Raw genomic sequence first — 26,114 nt, forward strand, 5'->3', positions numbered from 1 at the left:
CACTGGCACCCTGTGCTGTTCACAGATGAAAGCAGGTTCACACTGAGCACATGTGACAGACGTGACAGAGTCTGGAGACGCCGTGGAGAGCAATCTGCTGCCTGCAACATCCTTCAGCATGACTGGTTTGGCAGTGGGTCAGTAATGGCGTGGGGTGGTATTTATTTGGAGGGCCACACAGCTCTCCATGTGCTCACCAGAGGTAGCCTGACTGCCATTAGGTACCGAAATGAAATCCTCAGACCCCTTGTGAGACCATATGCTGATTGGTTGCTCCTGAGTTCCTCCTAATGCAGGACAATGCCAGACCTCATGTGGTTGGAGTGTGTCAGCAGTTCCTGCAAGATGAAGGCATTGAAGCTATGGACTGGCCTGCCCGTTCCCCAGACCTGAATCCAATTGAACACATCTGGGACATCATGTCTCGCACTATCCACCAATGTCATGTTGCATCACAGACTGTCCAGGAGTTGGCGGATGCTTTAGTCCAGGTCTGGGAGGAGATCCCTCAGGAGACCATCTGCCACCTCATGAGGCCCATGCCCAGGAGTTTTTAGGGAGGTCCTGCAGGCACGTGGAGGCCACGCACACTACTGAGCATCATTTCCTTGTCTTGAGGCATTTTCACTGAAATTGAATTAGCCTGTAACTTCATTTTCCACTTTGATTTTGAGCATCATTCCAACTCCAGACCTCCATGGGATATTAGTTGTGATTTACGTTGATAATTTTTAGGTTTTATTGTTCTCAACACATTGCACTATGTAATGAATAAAGGTTTACAACTGGAATATTTCATTCAGTGATATCTAGGATGTGGGATTTTTGTGTTCCCTTTATTTTTTTGAGCAGTGTAGTTTACCAGATTCATATACTGCCATTCTAAATGCAATAGAAACAAGACCTAAGGTAGACCTGACACTAGCTTTTGTTAAAAACAGACAAATAGATGAAAATCAGGGAACGGAATTTGTGCAGGATTCTTCAGAGAATGACAGCGAAAAGGCTAGTAAAGTTATCAACAAAAAACCCTACAATACAGAGACAAGAACATGTTTTAGATGAAAGAAACATGAACATTTAAAGAAAGCAGAGCAACAGAAGTTAGCTCTGAAAGGGACTTAAGAGAAGCTGAAAAACACAATCTCTGACCCATGTGCAGACTATTGCAATAGTTCATTTAAAGGGACAAATAATCACTCATTGCAGGGCTCAAGAGCTAGAAGTCACATGACTGGTGATAAAAGTTTCTTCAAAGAACTTGACTCAAGTAACAAGGAAACAAATTTCCTTGCAGATGGAAGAAAAATAAATGCATAATAAATTGGACATGGAATCCTAGTCTGTCCTGATAAAATAGGCAACAGTTAGCTATACAAGTAAAGGATGTTTTGTATGTTCCTGGTATAGGAGGACCACTATCCGCAAAATGCACGACAGCTAAAGAACTCACTGTAACATTTAAAGATGAATGCATTATCCTGGATATGAACAAGGTAATAACCAAGCAGTTATACCATCTCAACACAGTGAAGGTGTAAGGAGGTGGCAGGTCCCTTTAAGTGCACTCTCTTCCCCTTCTGTGCTGCCCCTGTGCCTCTCATGTAAATATGTGATATGTTCCTTATCGTAATGTACTGTTCTGATATTATGCTATGCACCCAAATAGCAGATGAACAGCGCTCCACTCGGGTGTAGTAATTTCAAGAGGAACAATTTATTCAGCCATGGTGAAGCAACATTTCGACCATAAACTGGTCTTTTTCAAGCATACAAAACAGTGTATAGGACTGACTAAATAGTGTGAATGCCACACAGTTCACCAATCACCATCAAGTCACAGCCCACAATAAAATATTTACAAACCATAACATACAATAGACATCAGATACATATATATTTATTGTCTTCCAACATTGATATATTCAGCATTTAAATAATCTAAATAATAAATCTACAATAGAAGTTTGTGGTTTGTTTATCCTTTAACTAGCAAATCCGCTCTGTGCATCGTAGTTTCCATAGGGATCATCAGCCAATCCATAGAGTCCTATGTAGATTATCCTGAGGTGTCACAGTCGCAGAGCCAATAGGGTTCATTCCCAATAAAAGCGGCAAACAGATCAAAGTCCTATCCATGGTCTCGATACATTGCGACGCACCTTGTACTACCAATAAAATACCTCCTATCTTATTCAAGTCATACATACGTCATCCAGCTGCATCAACCATCAAGGTTCCCCCCCCCGGATCGCAAATCTCATCAAAGCCGCATCACGAGAGCGCAGGTGCACCACATCCCGGACGAGCCCCCATCACATGTTCGCAACGAGGACACGCCCAGTGACACCACGCGCACACTTCACCCGCCAGCCGCATCACGTGACCGCGACCCAATCAGATCACCTAGGTGACGCCGGTAAATAGCGCAACTGCATTTACAATTATTACTAGATGTAATCCCTCGGTAATAGATCTATGGGAGAATTTATACACAGGACTCTAAAGGGCGGCGAGAACCTCATCCTACTGATTTAGTGGCACAAAAATAATCAACCAATTTTTTCAAAAAAATAAAAAAATAGAAAATATAATGAGACAGTCGGGAGGCAAAAGGAGGGAAACCAAATGTAACATATCCATGTCTTATAATACTTTTAGATGGTCATCATCCAAATCTTCAGGCATCTCAATCCATCTGTCCACCGACTGTCCCACCAATTTCCTAAAGAATAAAAAAAAAAGAAAAGAACAAAACATGCATATTAAAATCCAATCACATGTATCTAACATAATTAAAAACATCATAACCACCAATGTGGAACACTGCCAAAAAAGGTGCATAATCATTTCAGAGGGTACATGTCTGTAGGTTAAAGTCTATATTCAGACCCCTGGGCTGTAAAGACCCCTGTCATGATCCCAATGGCAGGGGATCACAAAAGGACAAGCACAAAAAACAAAACAAGCTCTAGGGTGATGGAAACTGAGCTGACCGCGATCCTGAACCTAACACACAACTAGCTGTAGCCGGGGAACGTGCCTACGATGATTCCTAGACGTCTCGCGCCAGCCGAAGGACTAACTTCCCCTATTAGAAGAAACACAGACCTCTCTTGCCTCCAGAGAAACACCCCACAGAAATAGCAGCCCCCCACATGTAATGACGGTGAAATGAGAGGAAAGCACATACGTAGTTATGAAAACAGATTCAGCAAAATGAGGCCCGCTAAAGCTAGATAGCAGAGGATACAAAAGTGAACTGCGCGGTCAGCGAAAAATCCTACAAAAAACCATCCTGAAATTACTTGAACTCATGTGCCAACTCATGGAACATGAGGAGTAATATCAGCCCACTAGAGCAACCAGCAAAAAGGAATCACATATCTGCAAGCTGGACTAAGACAAAAATTAAGCAAAACGTGGAACAGGAAAAACAAAAACTTAGCTTGTCCTGAAGATTACAGAAGCGGGAAGTAGAGGTAACAAGACACACTGATTACATTGATAGCCGGCGAGGAAATGACAAGAAAGTCAGGTTAAATAGGAAACTCCCATATCCTGATAGAACAGGTGGACACCAGAGACCGCAGAAAACACAAGTCACCCAGTACCATCTGTAACCACCAGAGGGAGCCCAAAAACAGAATCCACAACAGTACCCCCCCTTGAGGAGGGGTCACCGAACCCTCACGAGAACCACCAGGGCGACCAGGATGAGCCCTATGAAATGCACGGACCAAATCAGCAGCATGAACATCAGAGGCAACCACCCAAGAATTATCCTCCTGACCATAACCCTTCCACTTGACCAAATATTGGAGTTTCCGTCTGGAAACACGAGAATCCAAGATCTTTTCCACAACATACTCCAATTCTCCCTCCACCAGCACCGGAGCAGGAGGTTCAAGCGAAGGAACAACAGGTACCTCATACCTCCGCAACAACGACCGATGGAACACATTACGAATAGCAAACGATGCCGGGAGATCCAAACGAAACGACACAGGGTTAAGAATTTCCAAGATCCTATAGGGACCGATGAACCGAGGCTTGAACTTAGGAGAAGAGACCTTCATAGGAACAAAATGAGAAGACAACCACACCAAGTCCCCAACATGAAGTCGAGGACCCACGCGGCGACGGCGATTAGCAAACTGCTGAGCCCTCTCCTGGGACAACCTCAAATTGTCCACCACATGACTCCAAATCTGATGCAATCTATCCACCACCATGTCCACTCCAGGACAATCAGAAGGCTCCACCTGACCAGAGGAAAAACGAGGATGAAACCCCGAATTACAAAAGAAAGGAGAAACCAAGGTAGCAGAACTAGCCCGATTATTAAGGGCAAATTCGGCAAGCGGCAAAAAGATAACCCAGTCATCTTGATCAGCAGAAACAAAACACCTTAAATAAGTTTCCAAGGTCTGATTAGTTCGTTCCGTCTGGCCATTCGTCTGAGGATGGAATGCAGACGACAAGGACAAATCAATGCCCATCTTAGCACAGAACGTCCGCCAAAATCTAGACACAAACTGGGATCCCCTGTCAGAAACGATGTTCTCCGGAATCCCATGCAAACGAACCACGTTCTGAAAAAATAGAGGGACCAACTCAGAGGAGGAAGGTAACTTAGGCAAGGGTACCAGATGAACCATCTTAGAAAAGCGGTCACACACAACCCAGATGACGGACATTTTTTGAGAGACAGGGAGATCCGAAATAAAGTCCATGGAAATGTGCGTCCAAGGCCTCTTCGGGATAGGCAAAGGTGACAACAATCCACTGGCCCGAGAACAGCAAGGCTTAGCCCGAGCGCAAACTTCACAAGACTGCACAAAAGAACGCACATCCCTCGACAAGGAAGGCCACCAAAAAGACCTGGCCACCAAGTCTCTAGTACCAAATATTCCAGGATGACCTGCCAACACAGAAGAATGGACCTCGGAGATGACTCTACTGGTCCAATTATCCGGAACAAACAGTCTTTCAGGCGGACAACGATCAGGTTTATCCACCTGAAACTCCTGCAAAGCACGTCGCAAGTCTGGGGAGACAGCCGACAAAATCACCCCATCCCTAAGGATACCAGTGGGCTCAGAATTTCCAGGGGAGTCAGGCACAAAACTCCTAGAAAGAGCACCCGCCTTCACATTCTTTGAACCTGGCACGTACGAAACCACAAAATCGAAACGGGAGAAAAACAGTGACCAACGAGCCTGTCTAGGATTCGGACGCTTGGCAGACTCAAGGTAAATCAGATTTTTGTGATCAGTCAAGACCACCACACGATGTCTAGCACCCTCAAGCCAATGACGCCACTCCTCAAATGCCCACTTCATGGCCAAAAGCTCCCGATTACCAACATCATAATTCCGCTCAGTGGGCGAAAACTTTCTAGAAAAGAACGCACATGGCTTCATCACTGAGCAATCGGAGCTTCTCTGCGACAAAACCACCCCCGCTCCAATCTCGGAAGCATCAACCTCAACCTGAAAAGGAAGCGAAACATCTGGCTGACGCAACACAGGAGCAGAAGAAAACCGGCGCTTAAGTTCCTGAAAGGCCTCCACAGCCGCAAGAGACCAATCAGCAACATCAGCACCCTTCTTAGTCAAATCCGTCAAAGGCTTAACAACACTAGAAAAATTAGTTATGAAACGACGATAAAAATTAGCAAAGCCCAAGAACTTCTGTAGACTCTTAAGAGATGTAGGCTGCGTCCAGTCACAAATAGCCTGAACCTTGACGGGATCCATCTCAATAGTAGAAGGGGAAAAAATATACCCCAAAAAAGAAATCTTCTGGACTCCAAAGAGACACTTTGAACCTTTTACAAACAAAGAATTGGCCCGCAGGACCTGAAACACCTTCCTGACCTGCTGAACATGGGACTCCCAGTCATCAGAAAAAACCAAAACATCATCCAAATACACAATCATAAATTTATCCAGATATTCACGGAAAATATCGTGCATAAAGGACTGGAAGACAGAAGGAGCATTAGAAAGTCCAAAAGGCATCACCAAATACTCAAAATGGCCCTCAGGCGTATTAAATGCGGTTTTCCACTCATCACCCTGCTTTATCCGCACAAGATTATACGCACCCCGAAGATCAATCTTAGTGAACCACCTAGCCCCCTCAATGCGAGCGAACAAATCAGTCAACAATGGCAAAGGATACTGATATTTGACTGTAATCTTATTCAAAAGACGGTAATCTATACAAGGCCTCAAGGAACCATCTTTTTTGGCCACGAAAAAAAACCCTGCTCCCAAAGGGGACGAAGATGGACGGATATGTCCCTTTTCCAAGGACTCCTTAACATAATCCTGCATAGCAGTATGCTCTGGCACTGACAGATTGAACAAACGTCCTTTAGGAAATTTACTGCCAGGAATCAAATCTATAGCACAATCGCAATCCCTGTGAGGAGGAAGCGAATTGAGCTTAGGCTCCTCAAAAACATCCCGATAATCAGACAAAAATACAGGAACCTCAGAAGGAGTAGATGAAGCGATAGAAATCGGAGGTGCATCATCATGAACCCCCTGACATCCCCAGCTTAACACAGACATCGTTTTCCAGTCCAAGACTGGGTTATGAGTTTGTAACCATGGCAGACCAAGCACTAAGACATCATGTAAATTATACAGTACCAGGAAGCGAATCACCTCCTGATGAACGGGAGTCATACGCATGGTCACTTGTGTCCAGTACTGAGGTTTGTTCATAGCCAAAGGTGTAGAGTCAATTCCTTTCAAAGGAATAGGGACTTCCAGAGGCTCCAGACTAAACCCACAGCGGTTGGCAAATGACCAATCCATAAGACTCAGGGCAGCGCCTGAATCCACATAGGCATCGACGGAAATGGCTGATAATGAACAAATCAGAGTCACAGACAGAATGAACTTAGACTGTAAAGTACTAATGGCAACAGACTTATCAACCTTTTTTGTGCGTTTAGAGCATGCTGATATAACATGAGCTGAATCACCACAATAAAAACACAACCCATTTTTCCGCCTATAGTTTTGCCGTTCACTTCTGGACTGAATTCTATCACATTGCATTGTCTCAGGTGCCTGTTCAGAAGACACCGCCAAATGGTGCACAGGTTTGCGCTCCCGTAAACGCCGATCAATCTGAATAGCCATAGTCATAGACTCATTCAGACCTGTAGGCGCAGGGAACCCCACCATAACATCTTTAATGGCCTCAGAAAGGCCATCTCTGAATCTTGCAGCCAGGGCGCACTCATTCCACTGAGTAAGCACCGACCATTTCCAAAATTTCTGACAATATATTTCTGCTTCATCTTGCCCCTGAGAGAGAGCCAATAAAGCTTTTTCAGCCTGAATCTCTAGGTTAGGTTCCTCATAGAGCAAACCCAATGCCAGAAAAAACGCATCCACATTGAGCAACGCAGGATCCCCTGGTGCCAATGCAAATGCCCAATTCTGAGGGTCACCCCGCAGGAAAGATATAATAATTTTGACTTGCTGAGCAGGGTCTCCAGAGGAGCGAGATTTTAAAGAAAGAAACAACTTGCAATTGTTCCTAAAATTCAGAAAACTAGATCTATCTCCAGAAAAAAACTCTGGGATAGGAATTCTAGGTTCAGACATAGGAGCATGTACAACAAAATCTTGTATATTTTGAACCTTAGCAGCAAGATTATTCAGGCTGGAAGCCAAACTCTGGACGTCCATGATAAACAGCTGAGGTCAGAGCCATTCAGGGATTAAGAGGAGGTAAGACGCAGCCAGGCTGCAATTAAGGCTAGGCAGCAAACTCTGAGGGAAAAAAAAAAAACTTCCTCAGACTACTTTTCCTCCTACTTCAGCCAATACGATTACCACTTTCAGGCCGGCTATACTGTCATGATCCCAATGGCAGGGGATCACAAAAGGACAAGCACAAAAAACAAAACAAGCTCTAGGGTGATGGAAACTGAGCTGACCGCGATCCTGAACCTAACACACAACTAGCTGTAGCCGGGGAACGTGCCTACGATGATTCCTAGACGTCTCGCGCCAGCCGAAGGACTAACTTCCCCTATTAGAAGAAACACAGACCTCTCTTGCCTCCAGAGAAACACCCCACAGAAATAGCAGCCCCCCACATGTAATGACGGTGAAATGAGAGGAAAGCACATACGTAGTTATGAAAACAGATTCAGCAAAATGAGGCCCGCTAAAGCTAGATAGCAGAGGATACAAAAGTGAACTGCGCGGTCAGCGAAAAACCCTACAAAAAACCATCCTGAAATTACTTGAACTCATGTGCCAACTCATGGAACATGAGGAGTAATATCAGCCCACTAGAGCAACCAGCAAAAAGGAATCACATATCTGCAAGCTGGACTAAGACAAAAATTAAGCAAAACGTGGAACAGGAAAAACAAAAACTTAGCTTGTCCTGAAGATTACAGAAGCGGGAAGCAGAGGTAACAAGACACACTGATTACATTGATAGCCGGCGAGGAAATGACAAGAAAGTCAGGTTAAATAGGAAACTCCCATATCCTGATAGAACAGGTGGACACCAGAGACCGCAGAAAACACAAGTCACCCAGTACCATCTGTAACCACCAGAGGGAGCCCAAAAATAGAATCCACAACAGACCCCAGTGTGTAAATCCACCTCAATTCCTTCCTTTTAAGCATCTGTAATCTATCCCCTCCTCTCCTTAAAGTTGGAGCACTGTCAGTGACCCTAAATCTTATTTGGTTTACCTCATGTCTATTCTCCATAAAATGTTTTGGGAGCGGCAATTCAGTAAGTCCCATCCTAATAGGGCTCTTGTGCTTGCTGATACGGGCCCTCACCTCCATGGTAGTGTCACCCACATATGTCAAACCACAAGGGCACGTAATCTTATATACAACGTAGCTTGACGCACAAGTATATCTCTCCTTTAGAAAGATCTTTTTACCAGTGTGAGGGTGATAAAAAAATTCACCCTTCAACATATTATTGCAACAGGCACAGTCTAAACATGGAAAATTCCCATGTCTGGCTGTGCTCAAAGTCCGTTGAATAGAGACTTTTGATGTGCCAATGTCAGATTTAACCAATTTATCTCTCAAATTACGTCCCCTCCTAAACGACATCATAGGATATGCTCTATAACCCGCAACCAATGGCAAACCACGTTGTAAAAAAGCCTAATTTTTTCTAAGATCCTACCAATCTGATTACTTGCTGAGTTATAGATGGACACAAACAGGATACGTTCACTTGATTGTTTTATAAATGTCATATTCCGAATACTCTCAGGTGAGGAGTTTAGGGCCCTCACTTTATACCTGTCCACTTCTTCTCTAGGGTATCCCCTCGCTACAAACTTAGAACACATTTCATCTAACCATTGATAAACTCTATCATCATCAGACACTATCTTCCGAATGAACTCTTAACAACTGACTCCAAGGTAGTGAACTAACCATCCTCCTTGGATGATTACTGTCAAATAGCAATAAACCATTTTTATCAGTTTCCTTTACATAGATATAGGAATTTGGTGGGACAGCCGGTGGACAAATGGTTTGAGATGCCTGAAGATTTGGATGATGACCATATAAAAGTATTATAAAACATGGATATGTTACATTTGGTTTTCCTCCTTTTGCCTCCCGACTGTCTCATTAAATTTTCTATTTTTTTTTTTATTTTTTTAAATTGGTTGATTATTTTTGTGCTGCTAAATCACTAAATCAGTAGGATGAGGTTCTCGCTGACCTTTAGAGTCCTGTGTATAAATTCTCCCATAGATCTATTGCCGAGGGATTACATCTAGTAATAATTGTATATGCGGTTGCGCTATTTACCAGTGTCACCTAGGTGATCCGCTCGGGTCGCTGTCACGTGATGCGGTTGACGGGTGACGTGTGTGGATGGTGTCACTGGGCGTGTCCGCGTTGCCATCATGTGACGGGGGCTCGTCCGGGATGCGGTGCGCCTGCGCTCTCGTGATATGGCTTCAACAAGACTTACGATCCAGCGGGGAACCTTGATGGTTGATGCAGCTGGATGACGTATGTATGACTTGGATAAGATAGGAGGTATTTTATTGGTAGCACAAGGTGCGTCGCAATGTATCAAGACCATGGATAGGACTTTGATCTGTTTGGCGCTTTTATTGGGAATGAATCCTATTGGCTCTGCGACTGAGACACCTCAGGATAATCTACATAGGACTCTATGGATTGGCTGATGATCCCTATGAAAACTACAATGCACAGAGCGGATTTGCTAGTTAAAGGATAAACAAAGCACAAACTTCTATTGTAGATTTATTATTTAGATTATTTATATGCTGAATATATCAATGTTGGAAGGCAATAAATATATATGTATCTGATGTCTATTATATGTTATGTTTTGTAAATATTTTATTGTGGGCTGTGACTTGATGGTGATTGGTGCACTGTGTGGCAATCACACTACTGTATTTAAGCCGATCCTATACACTGTTTTGTATGCCTGAAAAAGACCAGTTTATGGTCAAAACGTTGCTTCACTATGGCTGAATAAATTTTTCTTCTTGAAATTACTACACCCGAGTGGAGCGCTGTTCATCTGCTATTTGATTACTTGGACTATCCAGGAAGGTTCCCTGGACTTGGAACGGGCGCCCCAATAAGTGAGTGCTGTCAGCCTCGTTTATTATTATGCTATGTACTGTTATATGATGCACTGCATATGTCGTGAGATTTCTTTGTTTGCCCTGTAACATGATGCTATGTCACTAGTAGGGTTGAGCGAAACGGGTCGTTCATTTTCAAAAGTCGCCGACTTTTGGCAAAGTCGGGTTTCATGAAACCCGATCCGACCCCTGTGCGGGGTCGGCCATGCGGTACGCGACTTTCGCGCCAAAGTCGCGTTTCAATGGCGCGAAAAGCGCCATTTCTCAGCCAATGAAGGTAAACGCAGAGTGTGGGCAGCGTGATGACATAGGTCCTGGTCCCCACCATCTTAGAGAAGGGCATTGCAGTGATTGGCTTGCTGTCTGCGGCGTCACAGGGGCTATAAAGGGGCGTTCCCGCCGACCGCCATGTTACTGCTGCTGATCTGAGCTTAGGGAGAGGTTGCTGCCGCTTCGTCAGAAGCAGGGATAGCGTTAGGCAGGGTCCATTAACCACCAAACCGCTTGTGCTGTAGCGATTTCCACTGCCCAACACCACCTTCGGTGTGCAGGGATAGTGGAAGCTACATTTTTTTTTTCCTCAGCGCTGTAGCTCATTGGGCTGCCCTAGAAGGCTCCCTGATAGCTGCATTGCTGTGTGTACGCCGCTGTGCAAACCAACTGCTTTTTTCAAAGCACAAATCCTCTTGTTCCTTCCTTTCTGCACAGCTATCTTGTTTGTTTGTCCACACTTTTTATTTAATTTGTGCATCAGTCCACTCCTTATTGCTGCCTGCCATACCTGGCTGAGATTACTGCAGGGAGATAGTAATTGAAGGACAGTTCCTTTTTTTTTTTTTTTGTGGGAGATTAAGATTGGCATTTCTGCTAGAGTGCCATCCCTGTCTGTGTCATCTCTCACTCAGTGGGCCATAGAAAGCCTATTTATTTTTTTGCTTGATTTGGGTTCTAAAATCTACCTGAAAAAATCACTACATCAATCAGTGGGAGAAAAATATTGGCCTCAGGGCTTGTGTGCCACTCCTTACTCCTGTGTGTGCCATCTCTCACTCAGTGGGCCATAGAAAGCCTATTTATTTTTTTGCTTGATTTGGGTTCCAAAATCTACCTGAAAAAATCACAACATCAATCAGTGGGAGAAAAATATTGGCCTCAGGGCTTGTGTGCCACTCCTGACTCCTGTGTGTGCCATCTCTCACTCAGTGGGCCATAGAAAGCCTATTAATTTTTTTGCTTGATTTGGGTTCTAAATTCTACCTGAAAAAATCAATAAATCAATCAGTGGGAGATTAATATTGGCCTTTGGGCTTGTGTGCCAGTCCTAAGCGTGCCATCTCTCTCTCTCAGATAGTGGGCCATAGAAAGCCTATTTATTATTTTTTTTATTGGGTTTATAAATTTTCCCTGGAAAAAAAAAAAAAGTGGGAGATTAATATTGGCCTCTGGGCTTGTGTGCCAGTCCTGAGCGTGCCATCTCTCTCACAAATAGTGGGCCATAGAAAGCCTATTTATTTTTTGGGTTGATTTGGGTTCTAAATTCTACCTGAAAAAATCAATAAATCAATCAGTGGGAGATTAATATTGGCCTTTGGGCTTGTGTGCCAGTCCTAAGCGTGCCATCTCTCTCTCTCAGATAATGGGCCATAGAAAGCCTATTTATTATTTTTTTTATTGGGTTTATAAATTTTCCCTGGAAAAAAAAAAAAAAAAAGTGGGAGATTAATATTGGCCTCTGGGCTTGTGTGCCAGTCCTGAGCGTGCCATCTCTCTCACAAATAGTGGGCCATAGAAAGCCTATTTATTTTTTGGGTTGATTTGGGTTCTAAATTCTACCTGAAAAAATCAATAAATCAATCAGTGGGAGATAAATATTGGCCTCTGGGCTTGTGTGCCACTCCTGACTCCTGTGTGCGTCCTCTCTCACTCAGTGGGCCCTACAAAGCTTATTTTTTTTTTTGGTTTTCTAAATTCTCCCTGAAACAATCATTTTATTTTATTTTGTTTCTAAATTCTTCCTGAAAAATTCATTTTTTTGTATTTTTTTTTCTAAAGTCTCCCTGAAAAAAAAAAAAAATCAAATCAGTGGGAGATTAATATTGCCCTTTCTGCTTGTGTGCCAGTCTTGACTCCTGGGTGTGCCATCTCTCTCTCTCTCTCCAATTGTGGGCCATAGAAAGCCTATTTATTTTTTTGCTTGATTTGGGTTCCAAAATCTACCTGAAAAAATCACTAAATCAATCAGTGGGAGATAAATATTGGCCTCTGGGCTTGTGTGCCACTCCTGACTCCTGTGTGCGTCCTCTCTCACTCAGTGGGCCATAGAAAGCCTATTTTTTTTTAATTTGTTTTCTAAATTCTCCCTGAAACAATCATTTCATTTTATTTGGTTTATAAATTCTTCCTTAAAAATCATTTTTTTTTATTATTTTTTTTTTTCTAAAGTCTCCCTGTTAAAAAAAACAAAACAAATCAGTGGGAGATTAATATTTACATTTGCGCTTCAGTGACAGTCCTGCGTGTGTGGCATCTCTCTCATTTGTTGCCACCAACAACAGAGTGTGTAACATTGTGCCTGATTTTCGTTGTGGTCTCACCCACCTGTAAAGGGGTAGCTAAATCATACTGAAGTTATAGCTCACCGTGTAAGTTGTGTGACAGCAACAAATACCGTTAGTTTGGTAACGTTTTTAAAAAAATGAGGAAGTCTGGTGGAAGAGGTCGTGGCCGGGGGCGTTCATTGTCAGCTGATAATGAGGGTAGTGGTAGTGGTGGAGCATCAGGTGGTCGTGGGAAAAAAAATATTGCACCTAAGTCTGGAGCTGTGGAGCCAGGTTCGTCGTCTGGCTACACAAGGCCTCGAACGCTCCCTTTTCTGGGAGTAGGAAAACCGCTTTTAAAGCCGGAGCAGCAAGAGCAAGTTTTGGCTTATCTTGCTGACTCAGCCTCTAGCTCTTTTGCCTCCTCTCGTGAAACTGGTAAAAGTAAAAGCAGCGCGTCGTTAGTGGATGTTCACGGTCAGGGACAAGTCGCTTCCTTGTCCTCTTCAGCAAAAACAACAACAGAGAAGAATGCAGCAGGCGACACAACGGGTTACTCCATGGAGCTCTTTACACATACCGTCCCTGGCTTAGAAAGTGAAGCAGTTAACAGTCCATGCCCATTACAAGTTGAATCTGACATGGAGTGCACTGATGCACAGCCACAGCCAGACTACTATGCTGGTCCTTTGACTCAGACCACAACATTGCCCTCGCAGGGTGCTGATCAAGAATCAGACCATGATGACACTATGTTGCCCCATCACGAACGCTATACCACCGACCGACACGGTGACACAGACGAAGTTGCACACGAGCTACAAGAAGAGGTAATAGATGACCCAGTTCTTGACCCCGATTGGCAGCCATTGGGGGAACAGGGTGCAGGCGGCAGCAGTTCTGAAGCGGAGGAGGAGGGGCCGCAGCAGACATCAACATCGCAACAGGTTCCATCTGCCGGGCCCGTATCTTGCCCAAAACGCGTGGCAAAGTCAAAACCTGTTGGAGGACAGCGTGGCCATCCGGTTAAAGCTCAGTCTGCAATGCCTGAAAAGGTATCCGATGCTAGAAAGAGTGCAGTCTGGCATTTTTTTAAACAACATCCAATTGATCAGCGCAAAGTCATCTGTCAAAAATGTTCAACTACCTTAAGCAGAGGGCAGAATCTGAAAAGTCTCAATACAAGTTGCATGCATAGACATTTAACCACCATGCATTTGCAAGCCTGGACTAACTACCAAACGTCCCTTAAGGTTGTAGCACCCTCGGCCAATGAAGCTAGTCAGCAACGCAACATCCCTTCCGGCAGTGTAGGGCCACCATTTTCTGCACCACCTGCAGTATCTGTGCAGGTTTCTTTGCCAGGCCAAAGCAGTCAGGGTCAGGGAATCACCAGTTTCGTAGTAGGAAACACTGCATCTAGGGCACCGGCGGCAACAATACCATCTCCCACCGTCTCTCAGTCTGCCATGTCCACCGGCACCCCCGCTAGTTCCACGATCTCCAGCTCTCCAGTCCAGCTCACCCTACATGAGACTATGGTTAGAAAAAGGAAGTACTTAGCCTCGCATCCGCGTACACAGGGTTTGAACGCCCACATAGCTAGACTAATCTCGTTAGAGATGATGCCCTACCGGTTAGTTGAAAGCGAAGCTTTCAAAGCCCTGATGGACTACGCTGTACCACGCTACGAGCTACCCAGTCGACACTTTTTTTCCAGAAAAGCCATCCCAGCCCTCCACCAGCATGTTAAAGAGCGCATCGTCCACGCACTCAGGCAATCTGTGAGCACAAAGGTGCACCTGACAACAGATGCATGGACCAGTAGGCATGGCCAGGGACGTTACGTGTCCATCACGGCACACTGGGTAAATGTGGTGGATGCAGGGTCCACAGGGGACAGCAAGTTTGGGACAGTTCTGCCTAGCCCACGGTCTAGGAAACAGTTGGCTGTAGCCGTTCGCACCCTCTCCTCCTCCTCCTCGTCCTCCTGCAGAAGCGAGACCTCGTCCACAGACCGCAGTCGCACAACCACTCCATCCGCAGCTGCCACTGTTGCACACCAGGTCTCCCATTATGGGGCAGCTACTGGCAAACGTCAGCAGGCTGTATTGGCTATGAAGTGTTTGGGCGACAACAGACACATCGCTGAAGTTCTGTCCGAGTTCTTGCAGAAAGAAACGCAGTCGTGGCTGGGCACTGTAGATCTTGAGGCAGGCAAGGTAGTGAGTGATAACGGAAGGAATTTCATGGCTGCCATCTCCCTTTCCCAACTGAAACACATTCCTTGCCTGGCTCACACCTTAAACCTGGTGGTGCAGTGCTTCCTGAAAAGTTATCCGGGGTTATCCGACCTGCTCCTCAAAGTGCGTGGACTTTGCTCACATATCCGCCGTTCGCCCGTACACTCCAGCCGTATGCAGACCAATCAGCGTTCTTTGAACCTTCCCCAGCATCGCCTAATCATAGACGTTGCAACAAGGTGGAACTCAACACTGCACATGCTTCAGAGACTGTGTGAACAGAGGCGGGCTGTTATGTTTTTGTGGGAGGATACACATACACGGGCAGGCAGTAGGATGGCAGACATGGAGTTGTCAGGTGTGCAGTGGTCGAAGATTCAAGACATGTGTCAAGTCCTTCAGTGTTTTGAGGAATGCACACGGCTGGTTAGTGCAAACAACGCCATAATAAGCATGAGCACCCCCCTAATGCGTCTGCTGATGCAAAGTTTGACGCACATAAAGGATCAGGCGTCTGCAGCTGAGGAAGAGGAAAGCCTTGATGACAGTCAGCCATTGTCTGGCCAGGGCAGTGTACAGGACGAGGTAGCGGGCGAACAGGAGGAGGAGGACGAGGAGGATGATGGGGATGATTATATTTTTAATGAGGAAGCTTTTCCGGGGCCAGTGGAAATTGTTGGCGCGGCAAGGCCGGGTTCTGGTTTTTGGAGGGACACAAGTGACGTGGATTTGCCTGAAACTGCCCCTCAACCAAGCACAACCACAGATTTGAGAACTGGAACTTTGGGCCACATGGCGGATTATGCCTTACGTATCCTCAAAAGGGACACACGCATAACAAAAATGATGAACGATGACGATTACTGGTTGGCCTGCCTCCTTGATCCTCGCTATAAAGGCAAATTGCAAAATATAATGCCACATGAGAACTTGGAACTAATATTAGCAACCAAACAATCAACTCTTATTGACCGTTTGCTTCTGGCATTCCCTGCACACAGCGCCCGTGATCGTTCTAACACGAGCTGCAGGGGCCAGCAGACCAGAGGTGTTAGAGGGGCAGAAATCAGAAGTGGCGTTGGCCAGAGGGGTTTTCTGACCAGGTTGTGGAGTGATTTTGCTATGACCGCAGACAGGACAGGTACTGCAGCATCAATTCAAAGTGACAGGAGACAACATTTGTCCAGTATGGTTACTAACTATTTTTCATCCCTTATCGACGTTCTCCCTCAACCGTCATTCCCATTTGATTACTGGGCATCAAAATTAGACACCTGGCCAGAATTGGCAGAATATGCATTGCAGGAGCTTGCTTGCCCGGCAGCTAGTGTCCTATCAGAAAGAGTATTCAGTGCTGCAGGTTCAATACTAACAGAAAAAAGGACTCGTCTGGCTACCCAAAATGTAGATGATCTAACCTTCATTAAAATGAACCACAACTGGATTTCGAAATCTTTTGCCCCACCTTGCCCGGCTGACACCTAGCTTTCCTATGTAAAGGTCTTGCCTGTGGACTATTCTGAACGACTTTTCCAATCTCGTAATTTGCAGCACCTGATTGTCCAGCATCCGACATGTTAACACCTCCCTAAATAGCCAAAGTCCCCACACGGGGCCGTGGTATCGCCACTTGGCGCCAGCACCCGTGAGAGTACTGTTTGTCTGAAGAGGTGGGTGTGCCCGCTTTTGGTCGACGGCACTGCCACTAGGTCCCTCATAGCACAATAAAGTGTCTGGCGGTGGTGGTGCGCACCCAACGTCAGACACACCGTTGTAATATGAGGGGCCCTGGGCCTGTACCGCCGGCCACAAGACAGTCCCCCCCCCCAGGTCAAACAGTGCTCTACCACTTGCAAAATTTTCTCTCACAGCTCCACCAATGTTTAGTCTATGCGCTGACATCCTTCAATGCCTGGCACTGTCAATACCATTGTATTGACATTTTTCTTATGTTAGGCCTTCGAAGCCTGTCTGCGGTCACTCCTTCCACTAGGCCTCCACTGACCTGTCTACTGCTGCCCGTGTTCCCCTGGAACCAATTTTAAATTGCCTACAGCCAGCCCAATTTATTATGTTAGGGCTTCGAAGCCTGTCTGCGGTCCCTCCTTCCACTAGGCCTCCACTGACCTGTCTACTGCCGCCCGTGTTCCCCTGGAACCAATTTTAAATTGCCTACAGCCCAATTTTTGTTATGTTAGGCCTTCGAAGCCTGTCTGCGGCCCGTTCTTTCCACTACTACTACACTGACCTGGCTACTGCCGCCCGTGTTCCCCTGGAACCAATTTTAAATTGCCTACAGCCAGCCCAATTTATTATGTTAGGGCTTCGAAGCCTGTCTGCGGTCCCTCCTTCCACTAGGCCTCCACTGACCTGTCTACTGCTGCCCGGGTTCCCCTGGAACCAATTTTAAATTGCCTACAGCCAGCCCAATTTATTATGTTAGGGCTTCGAAGCCTGTCTGCAGTCCCTCCTTCCACTAGGCCTCCACTGACCTGTCTACTGCTGTCCGTGTTCCCCTGGAACCAATTGTAAATTGCCTACATCCCAATTTTTGTTATGTTAGGCCTTCGAAGCCTGTCTGCGGCCCGTTCTTTCCACTACTACTACACTGACCAGGCCACTGCTGCCCGTGTTCCCCTGGAACCAATTTTAAATTGCCTACAGCCAGCCCAATTTATTATGTTAGGCCTTCAAAGCCTGTCTGCGGTCCCTCCTTCCACTAGGCCTCCACTGACCTGTCTACTGCTGCCCGTATACCCCTTGAACCAACATCAGAAAATATAAAAATAAGTATTTTGCTTATAAAAAAGAAAATACTGGAGAGATATCAAATGCAGACATTTTAACATTAAAAACAAACACATACAATAAAAATCTGGTACAGTACTAAAAATGGCCACCAGCTACAATAACTTTCTCCTGCAAGTAGTTAACTGAAAGTTTTTTTCAATTTAAAACACAGATATGGCATCCACCGAGTGTTGTCCTGTCGCGTCTTCTTTATATTATTGCCAAGAAGATGCAAAACAATGAAAATAATAAAATCATTATTTACCAAAAAAATAGAGTAAGTCAAAACCACATTGCAAATAAACATTCATTACAAATAAAGAAGCAGGGCGCGTCCGAGGGTGAGTATATACCTAATAAGAATATAATCACCCTCGCACGCGCCCTGCTTCTTTCTGACAGCCTTCCTTCCTAAGAATCAGCCCTTCCGTGGTGTAGAGAGAGGGTGTGTTACACTCCAAGGTGTTCCCCAGGTTGCCTTTCCTGAGCTTCGATCTTCATGCTCTCGTTTAGTAGTTGTCGGAAAGTAGGCTGCATTAGGCCTACAAATTGGGTATGGGGTGGAGAGAGATGGTGTGTTACACTCCAAGGTGTTCCCCAGGTTTCCTTGCCATTGCTTCGGTCTTCCGACTCTCGTTTAGTAGTTGTAGAAAACTACACTGCATTAGGCCTACAAAATGGGTATCGGGTGGAGAGAGATGGTGTGTTACACTCCAAGGTGTTCCCCAGGTTTCCTTGCCATTGCTTCGGTCTTCCGACTCTCGTTTAGTAGTTGTAGAAAACTACACTGCATTAGGCCTACAAATTGGGTATCGGGTGGAGAGAGATGGTGTGTTACACTCCAAGGTGTTCCCCAGGTTTCCTTGCCATTGCTTCGGTCTTCCGACTCTCGTTTAGTAGTTGTAGAAAACTACACTGCATTAGGCCTACAAAATGGGTATCGGGTGGAGAGAGATGGTGTGTTACACTCCAAGGTGTTCCCCAGGTTTCCTTGCCATTGCTTCGGTCTTCCGAATCTCGTTTAGTAGTTGTAGAAAACTACACTGCATTAGGCCTACAAATTGGGTATCGGGTGGAGAGAGATGGTGTGTTACACTCCAAGGTGTTCCCCAGGTTTCCTTGCCATTGCTTCGGTCTTCCGACTCTCATTTAGTAGTTGTAGAAAACTACACTGCATTAGGCCTACAAAATGGGTATCGGGTGGAGAGAGATGGTGTGTTACACTCCAAGGTGTTCCCCAGGTTTCCTTGCCATTGCTTCGGTCTTCCGACTCTCGTTTAGTAGTTGTAGAAAACTACACTGCATTAGGCCTACAAAATGGGTATCGGGTGGAGAGAGATGGTGTGTTACACTCCAAGGTGTTCTCCAGGTTGCCTTTCCAGAGCTTCGATCTTAATGCTCTCGTTTAGTAGTTGTTGGAAACTACGCTGCATTAGGCCTCCAAATTGGCTATGGGGTGGAGAGAGATGGTGTGTTACACTCCAAGGTGTTCTCCAGGTTTCCTCGTTTTGCTTCGATCTTCCGACTCTCGTTTAGTAGTTGTAGAAAACTACACTGCATTAGGCCTACAAAATGGGTATCGGGTGGAGAGAGATGGTGTGTTACACTCCAAGGTGTTCCCCAGGTTTCCTTGCCATTGCTTCGGTCTTCCGACTCTCGTTTAGTAGTTGTAGAAAACTACACTGCATTAGGCCTACAAAATGGGTATGGGGTGGAGAGAGATGGTGTGTTCCACTCCAAGGTGTTCTCCAGGTTGCCTTTCCTGAGCTTCTATCTTCAGGCTCTCGTTAAATTGTGGTTAAATGGAACAACTGCATTTGGCGTACTAGTTGGTTTGGGGACTACTAACAGTGTCTGCCGCTCCTTGCTGTTTTCCTGGTTTCCTGTCCTGAAATTCCATTTTCAGGCGCTCGTTAAGTAGTTGTTAATGTTAGACTGCATTTGGCCTACTAGTTGGGTTGGGGCCTACTATCGGTGTCTGCCTCTCATTCCAGTTGTCCTCCACTGCAATGCCCCCTGGTTATTCCTGTGTTACCAATTTTGAACTGCATTTAGCCAACTTTATTCTTTGGGCCTATATCTGTGTTTCCTCCTCATCCTGCCCATTGCCCAGCCAGTGATAGATGAGTCTGCTGGTACATTGACCCATAACGCAACATTCCCCGTGCACGCTACACAACAACATTGTGACCCTGCTGAAAGTCAGGTTGCTCTTCCCGCATACCATACCACCTTACACGGGGACAAAGAGGAAGGTGCAGATGAAAGTGCAGGTTCCTTCATCAGGTGGGGGGAAGAATACTAGTTGGCGACGTCACTGGCACAGGGCCTCTCATAGTGCGCAAAAGTGTTGCTGCCGGTGGGAGGCGCCCCCGCTGTGCAAACACACCGCTGTACTTTGAGGGGCCCTGTGCCAGTGCCAATACCAACGAGTGGGCCCCCCCTGCTTGCTCAGGTTCACAGCACTTGCAAAGTTGAAATACTTACCTCTCCCTGCTCCACTGCTGTGACGTGGTCCAGATTTCCTGGGCCCACTAATTACTTGAACCAGCCCTACCCACCACAACTTTAGCCAAATGACCCCCAATTTCAAATGCCTTCCAATTATTATAAGGTAAATTACGCTTGACAAGCTTCATTAAGAAGAATGGATGGTTTTGACATTAAAATGGGCACTCTAGGTGTTTTCCTGGCCCCCACTCACTGCCGACTATGCTGCCCCATTGACTTGCATTGGGTTTCGTGTTTCGGTCGATCCCGACTTTACGTCATAATCGGCCGATTTCACTCGACCCGACTTTTGAGATAGTTGGGTTTCGCGAAACCCGGCTCGACTCTAAAAAGGTCAAGGTCGCTCAACTCTAGTCACTAGTGTTCCCATATATATAGTGTATGTTTCCTATTGTAATGTTTGCAATGTTTATCTATTATGCCTTGTTATCCCTGTTATGTGGGGAGTTTTCCCTTTAACTACTGTTGCTAGTTCAGGGACAGTAAGCAGTTAATGTTGGGGGCTGGACGTGCAGCAGCAGTGAGGATACAAGAAGCTGCAGGTTTTAACTCCAGAGAGTCCAGAACTGCCTGGGACTTCGGACAGAGCAGATCCTGAAGAACACAGGGCATTGTCAGGTCTCCAAGACAGGAGGAAACTGCTGCTCTGAATTAAGGACTGAACACTCAGAGTGAGACTTGTAATACAGGCCTTAAGATTGGCAGAAAGGTACCCACTTCTGTAGGGATATGCTCGGCGTGTGGAATTCCTCTGGACTTGGACTGCTGCAATTGCTGTGGGTGTAGTTGGAGAGCGGAACAGGGAAAGAATAGGAAAACCAGTATTGTACTCTTGCCTTTACTTCATTCCACTATTGTTCAATAAAAGTTATTTTCCCCGTTGGAGTACAGCATGTCCCTGGATCATCTATTATCTGGACTGCTGTGGCACGAGGAGAGAAGGTAACTGCACCTGGGGAAAAGAGCCTATCCATCCCATATTAGATGTACAAGGGGCTGGGGTGTATATAGACTGTGTTTAGTGGGTGAGCTCGGTCCTGACTACCACCTCGGGTCTCCCCTTGTAGTACGAAAGGAACAGATGAAACTATGTACACAAGGACACAATGACTATGTACACATGGACATAATGACTGTATACAAATGTGGCATAGACATCCAGAAAATATAAAGGAACTGCTGAACCGAAATTTGACAAAAGATCTAATAATGCCTGCTAGCCCAATCATCATGAGATGTGAAAGTTGCATCCATAGCTACAAGGTCAACTCTTCCTAAAGAAAGTCTGAGAAGAGACTTGACTTAACTAACAAGTTTCAGAGAAAGCGACTTAGCATTTGAAGTGATAAAAGAGGTGAATTCACAGGACATTAATACAGCACAAAGGGACTGCAGGGCTTACCTGTCCAGGTATCTGAACTAGTGCATTCCCAGGATGCAGCAAGCCCATGTGATAAAGATGGCGGGAATACAGGTGCAAAATACTGATGAGACAACCACTCAAAAAATACTACCAACTCATGGAGTGGGTGATTGCTTAGTATATAATTGCACAAAAGAGGCTTGTATAGGGCGCTGATCACACACAGGTAATGCACAGTATCTAGTTTATAGCCTATTAGTGACGCCCATAGTATTAGATCAGGTAGGCTGCCCAGCACTATCTAGATGCATCCCATGAGGGCAGACACCCTAGCTTACAAGGCCAAAAGCACTGGGCCTGGCTGCGCCCTGAAAAAATGAAGTGCAACAAACATATATATAAATAGAAATAATACAAGCAGGGCGGCACAGTCTCCAGTACGGAGGTTATGACCAGACTGCTACCTCATACTAGGTGCTCGGCAGCGGTAAAAACAGCCATGATATTTCTTACCTCGGGTGCTCCTCAAAAACAGAAGAAAAACCAGCTGTGTAGTCCAAATATAAGAAAGAAGATGAGGGCACTCACCGGTCTTCTTGAAATACAAAACGTAGAAGCGCAAGCACAGCGCGAAACGGCCGTCGTCCTTGTTCTCCCCTGCTCACCAGAGCTTCGGCTCTGTCGTTCCCGGCCATGAATTTTATCTGGATGTGTTGCCAATAAAAGTTTTGTATTTCAAGAAGACCGGTGAGTGCCCTCATCTTCTTTCTTATATTTGGAATATATATAAATAGCAAGCAGGAGGGAATCCTAAGAAGATGGGAGGTGCCGGACCAAGACCAGCGACTCCCATCAGACTGGACCGACCCGCAGGTGAGTACACTAAAACTTATTTTTCAGTTCTTCCAGGTCGGATTGGGGGCTTATATACAGCATTATAGAATGCTGTATATAAGCCCTAAAAGGTGATGGCTGTATCTCAAAACTGCTGACAGTTTTCCTTTAAAGGATGAAATCCAGAAAATATTGTTCACAGTCCAAGGAACACATAGTACATAATTGTGGGCCACATGCTGACAATTTTATCACAATATTGAAGTACTGGACATTTTGAATATACAAAGCTACGTTGTGCCATTATTTTTATTATTTAATTACTTGCAGGCCATCCATAGACTTTAAATGTATTGCGCGGTCCGAGTTCTGCTCTGTAGTGACATTCGAAATTCACAATTGTTCATGTGCGGGAGAAGTGGAGCAGCTGAACTTCCAATAGCTAAGGCAGGAACCATTTTTTGCCGTGTCTGCCATCACGATCGCTGTATACACAATGATGAGCAAGTGCTGTGTATACAACAAATAGTAAGCACTAACAGAGCTGGACGTTTCCTGAGCTTGTTACATTTATTTTATTTATTTTTTATTATTTTTTTTGTAATCTTACGTTTTATTTGTTATTTACACTATGAGTACTACTGTTTGGAGTTACTTGATAGGGACCTTTGAGTGTTTCTTGCTGTTGGCTGGAAGGATAACCTTTTTTTCCCCTTTCAAGCCCTTTAATTATTTTCAAAGAACAAATATATGTGCAGCCACATCAAAGATCAGTATGTTCTTCATAAAAAAAAAGCCTCAAAGAGCTAATGTCCACACAGCAATGGTTCATCTTCAGAGAGCAAAATCATACAACTGAGGTTTCTGAAAGACTCAGTAATTACAGACATAATCATTTAAAAGAACTCTCTATTTTTATAGTTCGTCTTGAAGCAAAGAACTGTAAAAGCAAATATATAAGAGCTCTCCGTGTAATTATAGTTGTATTTAGGTTAACATAACCTAAGTCAAATGTTTTAGTGTTGTCATGTACAAACTCTTAAAGCTTCTGTCACTCACCTTCAACTCTGGATGCAAAATGAGCACAACTTTAATAGAAAAAGAGAGAAAATAAGATTCCAAACCATCACAAAAAATAGGAGTATCATTGTAAAGATCTAGCAAATAAAGTTGTACTTTGTAGCGCTATAGCATGTAAACATGAAATATATGAAATATGAATTGCATTACTGCTCTAGAAAATAGGAAAAATGAAGATGCTTAGCACATAATTTTGCCAATTCATGCATGCCCAGCAGCCAATGACAAGGCGATCTCCATTTGCTGGGGACCTACCCTGATGTGAATCCTCTCCTAGGCTGAATTTATATAGGTTGATAGGATCCTGATGTATTTAAAACCACCACGGGATAATGGGTGGAGTGCACAGTCATAAAGTCTATATATAAATAACAAAAGACTGACCATGTTTTTTGTTTGGAAGTGAAGGTCAGTCTTTTGTTATTCATTGTAATGATCTAAACATTTTCTTTTTTCAGTCTATTCTGCTTCCTTAAAGTGTAACTGCATTGTCCCAAAACGTTTGACATGTCAAAAGTGAGGTAAATTAAAACATTGAGTGGCTCTTTAGTTGTACCTATCATGGTGGAGTCTCCCCATCCCGACTGCCATATCCCCTGATGAGTCTTGGAGGGATGAAACGCTTTGGGAGGCGGTCCCCATTTGTCCAGACGTTTGGTGCGTACAGCTCTATATTATTATTATTATTATTATTTATTATTATAGCGCCATTTATTCCATGGCGCTTTACATGTGAGGAGGGGTATACATAATAAAACAAGTACAATAATCTTGAAAAATACAAGTCACAACTGGTACAGGAGGAGAGAGGACCCTGCCCACGAGGGCTCACAATCTACAAGGGGTTCTTCAACAGATGCCTGAGGTTCTATCATCTACCAGACTTGGGTGAGATTGTTTCAATTATCATTACTTGGATCTCTATTTTTGGGGGGCACAAGTAGCTGTGGGTCAGTGGTACTGACATGTTGTTATGCCTTGGATGCCTCAATCTGTCTGTGTCACTACATTGCCAGTGGTACTGGTATTGGTAGTTTTGTATAGACATTTTGACTCCTAATAGTGCAGGTGTTGATGCTACTGAAAGGTCCCTATTTCTATGTTTGTTGTGTCTACATTTTAAGATTATTAATAAATGTTATGTTTTAAGTTCCCTTTTTTGCTACTATTAACTAATCCATTAAGGGATCAAAACCTCTGTGTTTCTTTGGGAATGCCCCTCATTGCTTATTTGTAATGTCAGAAGTGACGCCTCACTAACGTGAAGAAACAGAAGTACCTGTTTAAGCACTGCACCACAAAAAGACAAGCTCACTAGAAAGTCTATTAATTTTACTCACATATTTAGTGCCATTCATTCCACAGTATTTTACCAACATTATCATCACTGTCCACATTGGGGCTCACAGTATAAATTTCCTATCAGTATGTTTTCAGAGTGTGGGAGGGAACCCATGTAAACATGAGAAGAACACAAAAATATCTTGCAAATGCATTCCTTGGAGGGCCCCAGCATTCCAAGGCTAATGTGCTTCCTTCTGAGCTACCATGCAGCCTTGTTGTTTATAGACTTATCTACCGTACATTTTCAGAGAGCAGACTCAACTAAATGCTTCTGCCGCCTAGTTTTAGCAATCAATGAAGTTCTCCATACCTAGAACTCCATGGATCAAAAATGTCACTGTGACATATCTAATGTTGTGAAGATCAACTACCCTTTCAATTTAGGATAGATAAGGAATGCACGTCAAAGACTCAGTCTTGAATGTGTTTCCAAACTGTTCCTGGGCTGAGATAATTTTAAAAATGTGTTTCTGCTATGTGCTAAGTAATGGCTGTGTTTGACCATGTAGGGTTGTTCCAGTTCGTGGTTGGCATATACCACAGCCCCTCGTCAGGGAAGCCACTTATGATAAGTGAGTACACAGAAGAAACAGCAGAGGATCACAGCTGTCAGTTTTTAAGGTAACACATTTCTCTGTTTATCACAGGAGTCAGTATTCTTGCAGAATACTCCAGGCCTGTGAGCTCATCATAATTCAAGTGAGTGACATATAAGCTAAGAAGCCGCTGGAGCTCCTACATTACTGATTTCATTT

At 44.6% G+C, this 26,114-nt stretch overlaps 1 protein-coding gene across 2 annotated transcripts in view; it reads left to right on the top strand.

Moving 5' to 3' along the window:
- The window catches only part of OLFML3 (olfactomedin like 3), a 47,539-nt gene that overhangs the window by 8,605 nt on the left and 12,820 nt on the right, over positions 1-26,114 (top strand). The gene's annotated exons all lie outside the window — the stretch shown is intronic.

The sequence above is a fragment of the Ranitomeya imitator genome, chromosome 3, assembly GCF_032444005.1.
Source record: "Ranitomeya imitator isolate aRanImi1 chromosome 3, aRanImi1.pri, whole genome shotgun sequence".
Taxonomy (NCBI): domain Eukaryota; kingdom Metazoa; phylum Chordata; class Amphibia; order Anura; family Dendrobatidae; genus Ranitomeya; species Ranitomeya imitator.